This window comes from Amyelois transitella, chromosome 17, assembly GCF_032362555.1.
Source record: "Amyelois transitella isolate CPQ chromosome 17, ilAmyTran1.1, whole genome shotgun sequence".
NCBI classification, from domain to species: Eukaryota; Metazoa; Arthropoda; class Insecta; order Lepidoptera; family Pyralidae; genus Amyelois; species Amyelois transitella.
Genome location: NC_083520.1, coordinates 6459436 through 6465785, shown reverse-complemented (window position 1 = coordinate 6465785; position 6350 = coordinate 6459436). Strand labels below are relative to the sequence as shown.

At 35.5% G+C, this 6350-nt stretch overlaps 1 protein-coding gene across 3 annotated transcripts in view; it reads left to right on the top strand.

Annotated features, from left to right (window-relative positions):
* The first annotated feature begins 1850 nt into the window (after window positions 1-1850).
* The window catches only part of LOC106134299 (histone-lysine N-methyltransferase PRDM16), a 66460-nt gene continuing 61960 nt past the window's right edge, over window positions 1851-6350 (top strand). For all 3 annotated transcript variants that reach the window (XM_060948786.1, XM_013334307.2, XM_013334306.2), the window contains exon 1: window positions 1851-1996. The gene's annotated coding sequence lies outside the window, so the exon portion shown is untranslated. The remainder of the gene's footprint in view (window positions 1997-6350) is intronic.

Genomic DNA, 6350 nt, shown 5'->3' with positions numbered 1-6350 from the left:
AATTGAGTACCATAATGAATGCCCTAAAATAAACCGACAGACAAAGCGTCCATCTTGAATTACTATTGTATAAAGAGGAAGTAGTATAGCAGCTGGCATGACTTCTTTTTCTTCGGTTTCTTAATGATGGTTTGGAGTGCATTCGCCTTTTGTCCTCTGTCGCGTGCCTTACTGCCTATTATGGCCTGGTAGGCGGAAGGTGGAAAGGTGTTCGTGTACCGTTGCGTCTCAAGATGTTTTGATTTCGGGGGTAAGCTGATGAACGTAATTTAGATATGATTAGATCCTTTGTGAGCGGTTTGAGTTGGGTGCTTTATGCAGCCAATAAGACTTGTTGCTTTAATGAAATCTGATAAAACTTTAAAAGAATTGTACGAGGAAACTAGTTATAAGTCTGTGCGAAATCTATTATTATGGTACAAGTTATCAGAAATAGATTTCCTATCTCGTTATAGCTGTAGCGCTTCATATGTTTGCTTTGAAGCCTATCCCCCTGGGATATTTAACATGCCGTTTTTGTCTTTAGTTGCCCCCTGCGACATTCACAGACACAGGTGACGTGGTCGTTTACCAAAAACCGATAGCGTAGTTTTATAACATAGCGATAAAACTATATTTGCCTTGCATTAAAATAGTTTTAATGTCACCAACAAATACTGTAATCGTAGAGGAAATTCATGAATTGTTCTATCAAGGATTAGATAAGACAAGGTTTAAACGTGTGCGATGATAACATTATTAAGTCACCATCTTTGCCATTGATTAGAAATTTGATAGCGTATATCGGTGCGCATGATCGATTAACCTGGGACTAGCAATACACAATATAATCCTTTTTTTTAAAGTGTCTACCCGGTCAGCTACGGGACGGTTATGTGGGGCTTGAACCACTACATTCTTGGCGCGGCGGGCTCGGCCAAACAATAAGATCCTAGCTTGACAATATTGAAGAATGGCAAAAAGAGAAACGTTAAGAACCGAACCCTAGGTCCTAAAGCTTCGGGGCAGAGTGCAATTTGGTAACCGCAAAGATGAGAGATAACCAAGCGACCATCTTCACCTTCGCTCTTCTTTCTAGTGCAATAAGAATTTTAAAAGCTATAAGTAAGCTATGTTTGGCTTAGGAATAAATTCGTGTGAAACTGAATATTCACTGTTATTATTTCTACTCAAGTCCAGAGCTAAAATATTATTTTAAACCATTATTCTTGTGTTAATCGTTACGCCAGATAATGTTTTAGGAATTGATGATGAGTTTGCACTCTGAAGTTTCTGCATTCAACAGTAAATATATCAGAAAGGATTTTACATTTTAATAAATATCTTTCCGTAGGTAGGTACGATTAAGTGTGTTAAACGTTTGTATCTAGTAATGGTAAACGGTTATTAACTTTGTAATCAATATTAAACATTCCCTTTTTTCCAGGAACAGAAGACGAGCCACATCCATTAGCTGATAAAGAAGACAATGCAGGTAATTTTCATCTATTAGCAGTAAGTGCCGGGTAGTTCCCGGCACTAAAGAATACGGGCACTCTATCTCTTTCCTATGGATGTCGTAAAAGGCGACTAAGGGTTAAGCTAATAAACTTGGGATTCTTCTTGTAGGGGATGGGCTAGCAACCTGTCACTATTTGAATCTCAACTCCAACATGAAGCCATACAGCTGAACCTTTCAGTCAGTCAGCTATTCTAAAGTGGTGAAAACCACACGGCACTCTGCGTGTTACAGCATACAATACGAGTTTTGACATTCAAATACACATACCGGTTATCGGACACAATTGATTTGCCTAATCTACAATTTATCTGATAGATAGTAATATGATAATAATATTTTGGCAGTGATGTGTAAGATTTTCCGGAGAGGTGGTCGCTTTTGTTGCTTCTCCGAGTATGTACTGACATACATATTCAGTTATAAATCTCCGTTGTCAAGTAAGAGAGTATTGGTAGGAATGTACGAGTGAGAAATTCGTTTGAAGGAGCTTCCTTGGTAAGTTTCATACATTGTTATTATCTTTTTCTGAATATATGTAGAAGGAGACTCATTTATATGTATATCTTCCAAAGAAATTGTTTAGAAGTAGAATGAAAGCCATGTGGTTCCAGGCACTAATACAAAAAAATAATAGGACCACTCCATCTCTCTCCCATGGATGTCGTAAAAGGATAGGCTTATAAAATTAGAATATTTTGTAGGCGATGGGCTGGCAATCTATCACGCCAAAAAGTTGAACGTGGCCTATCAATCTTTTCAAGACTGTTGGCTCTGTGTGCCCCACAAGGGATATAGACGTGAATATATTTATGTATGTAGAAATTTATTCCGAATAATATATGATGAAAACCGAACCTATATTAATCAGATATTATAACCTAGACATATGAAAGAGGTGGCACACTTATCTTTCACGCTATTTAGCTCTCTCTCTAGCTATGGCATTACCAATTTTCCGGTTAAGCGCACCCTTTTTTGATTCCCTACAAAATCATACATGAAATCACTAATAAAATAAGACTTTTTATAGGTATTATTACATACAAATTATTAAATTATTTACATACATAGAAACATATAATCACGTCTATATCCCTTGAGGAATCGAGACTTGTGTTACGAGATGCTAACTCAACGATACTATATATTATAATAAATACTTATATAGATAAACATCCAAGACCCAGGCCAATCAGAAAAAGTTCTTTTCTCATCATGCCCTGGCCGGGATTCGAACCCGGGACCTCCGGTGACACAGCGTACTGCCGCTGCGCCACAGAGGCCGTCATTATTTTATTTTTTTATAATATTTGATATTTACAAGTACAACATTTGCTTCCGGCTTTCAGTAGCCTGGTAGCGATTAAAAAATCTTAATAAGTGCCTGTGCTTCTTTTTCGTTGTATAGTTGATAAAGTAAAGTTTTATGGACTTAGTATTATTTTTAAAATCGCTGTGTTAGCGAACTAACTTGTCACTATCTCTGGATTTCAATTCTACCATGAAGTCTTCCGGCTAAACGTGTCGTAGAGTAATTGTCACGACTTTATCTGTTGCGAAATAGACAAACCCGATAGTCAGCTGCGGGGAAAATTATGAAATCGAGGATAAATAAAAAAAAATTCACAGCTATATGTTTGTATTATAAAGAAAATTCTAAAAAGGATTTGTTTTTGTTTGTGAGGAATATCCCCAAAATTAGTTAACCTGAATTTGGCATATCTCATTATATGGACTAGACCTGTAAAGCTAGAGTAACCTCAGCTACTTTAATACATAAAGCGAGGCGCTGCGCAGAAGCTAGTATACCTTTTGTTGTCGCTTAAAAGAGTTATTCTGATTTAGATAAATCACCAAAAATTATCATTATTGCGTCACTTCCAACAAGTAATTATTTGATTGGAATATTTCATACAATCTTTTTAAGATAACGTTGGTAATAAGATAAAATAATCGTATTGGGTTAACTAAAATAAGACCATGTTACATCTACAATTTGATAATGGATTGACTTAGTGTAATCTAATCTAATTTCTTCATATAACGGTACAAATAATATGAAGAATGCTCTGATAAGACATTAGTTATTTGATGGACAAGTGGGTAGAATAGACTACACTTAATTTGTGTTGTTGATCGCCATGTCATCTGGTGGTCATGGCGGGAGAAAAGTTTTAAAACAATTAATGAAACGCCATATAACTTTATCTATCAAGTTACAAGTAAGCAAAATGCGGGTCACGGCAGAGTATCATGTTTTCATTTCCTGATAGCTGATAATATATTTAGTATACTTCTTTATCTTTGATTTTTAAACAGCAAACTAATTAACAATCGATTATTTTGACAATGCACGATGACACTTACTCGAATTATAGAACTCATGATTACGTAGATGACACCTGGATTATGCTCATATTATCTAATCGTAAACATAGGCCAGGTGTCGATGTAAACAATAATAATAGGTTTATAATTAAACACAGGTGTCAATCAGGTCTATATCTCCATAATATAGGAAATTTATCAATATATAGATGCATTGCTTACACCGGCCTGAAGTTTGTATAAAAAGATAGAGGAATATGGATAATGCAGAAAAAGTATTCAAGATTCGTGACTAGTTATATTTTATTAAAATCAGTTTTAGAAATATCTATTTCAGGGCACAATAAGCTGGTTTGAAGCGAATCTCTTCCTGGTCGCATGTCATTAAATTGCGGTGGTAGAGGTATGTCATTAAAGGCGATCGTAAAGAGTCGCGGGTCGCAGGCGCAGGAATGCGGCACGAAGCACGATCCGCGATAAACGCCCTCACACACTGTTCTTGAGGGGATTGTACCTTATATTTATAACATTAAATGTGTAAACTGATAACACTTCTTACACCAACCGCCCTGTCTGTCTATTTCATGAACATTGACAAGGCTTATGTCTTAAATTTTTCTATTATATTCCTGGCTTATGTATTGGTTGAATTCTCCCTGGAGCTCGGAATCTGTTTATGATCACGACCTTAAAGTACCTAAGTCAGTTTATCTGTGTCATTTCTTCAATAAATATTACACCGGATGATACAACGGAATCTGGGTAAAACGCAATCTTTGTAGTTAAAGTACCTTAATCATTTTCCTGTTACCAAGTGTATAATTTTTCAACTAGCACCAACTATATATATTTATTTTATGTAGATACGCCTTTCATTATCAAAAGCTTGGCTGGAAGAGATTGCTTAGCGATAAGTCCGCCTTTGCTCAATATATTCGTAATGTATGTTTCTGATAATTATGTATTGTATTGTATTTTCTTTGCTGATACTTATTTATCTATTGGATACCAATTAATATTTCAAGGTTTGAGCAAAATATCCCTTTGCTTCCGCGGAACTAATACTGAGACCGCTCTCTCATTTCATTTCTTGTGCGATTTGTCGCGGTCGCCAATTAGTGGTCAGCCTTATTGAGTCTTGGTCAAGAAAGAACAGCTGCATCTTAAGTTTAAAGTAATCTTTACAGTACATCTAGTATTATTAATTATGAAAAGGCGTTATTTTCAAGGAGAGTAGTTATTACTTTCCATATTTGACGATTATATCATAGTTCTTTTGTTTTTTAGCAATAGATTCTGCCTCACCACATGGCATGTGTATACAATATTTAAAATATATATTTGATACCTACCTTTTAACTCCCCATTTAATATCTTGTACATAAGGGTGGTGCGTGCAACAGTTTTGCATGAGGACCACCACCAATTAGAAGTAATACCAACCCATCGGTTCAAGTGCCATCATTATCTCGACAACTCCACGGCATATCAGATCTTCATCCCTGGTCATTAGGCGTAAAATTGTGTGAAATATTCACGGGTTTTTGGAGACAAGTAGAGTGAGCAATCCTGGAGTATGGGGTTGGGACATAGTTAAAGCGTTTAGGCTGAGAGTTTTCAAGGGCCTCCAGCCTTTTGTCGGGGTTCCTATCGTTTTGGTATTTGTGCGTCGAGCTATTTTATCAATTCAAGGGGAGTTTTGACAACCCTAACGCGGATTCACGGATGTGGAAAATTGTCGTACATTTTGTTTGGTTATGTTATGTGCCTAGATTATTGAGAACTGCGTTATATGTCTATGCGTTACATGATTTTGAAGTTTAAGTAGGAAGGTTACAAGTCAGATAGAAACGATGCCATAATTTTTTATTCTTATTACTAGAGCCCGCCCGCGACTTCGTCCGCGTGGAATGAATCCCGCAGGAACTCTGGGATAAAAAGTAGCCAATGTGTTATTCTAGGTCTTCAGTTATCTACATACCATTGTAATCGGTTAAGTAGTACTTGCGTGAAAGAGTAACAATCATCCATCCATACATACATACTCATAAACTTTTGCATTCATAATATTAGGAGGATATTACATCCTATGTATTGTACAAATAAGAAAATAAATATATAATTTTAAGGATGAAGATAAATTTTACATTTTTTTCTTGTAAATTTAAACATATTATAAGCAATGCGCAAAAATGACACGTATTCAATAAGAAATGATAAATAGTTAGATACGACGCGGTCGTTATTATGATAACAAAGTTTTAATCTTATCTATATTGGTAATTCACATTCGCATAGAATATATACGGTGATAAGAGTATTAGAATATCGTATGATTTATTAGCAAGCACTATACTATATCAACGACAATCTTTGGTTAAATTTTAAAGGCACACTCGTGCAGGTTGATGGCATGCAGGTAATACTTTTGTTAAAATTAAGTACCTATGTAATATTTTTTTATAGTAATTGTTATCTTTTAAAATTGTAATCTGTATTATTAATAGTATAAAGATATTTG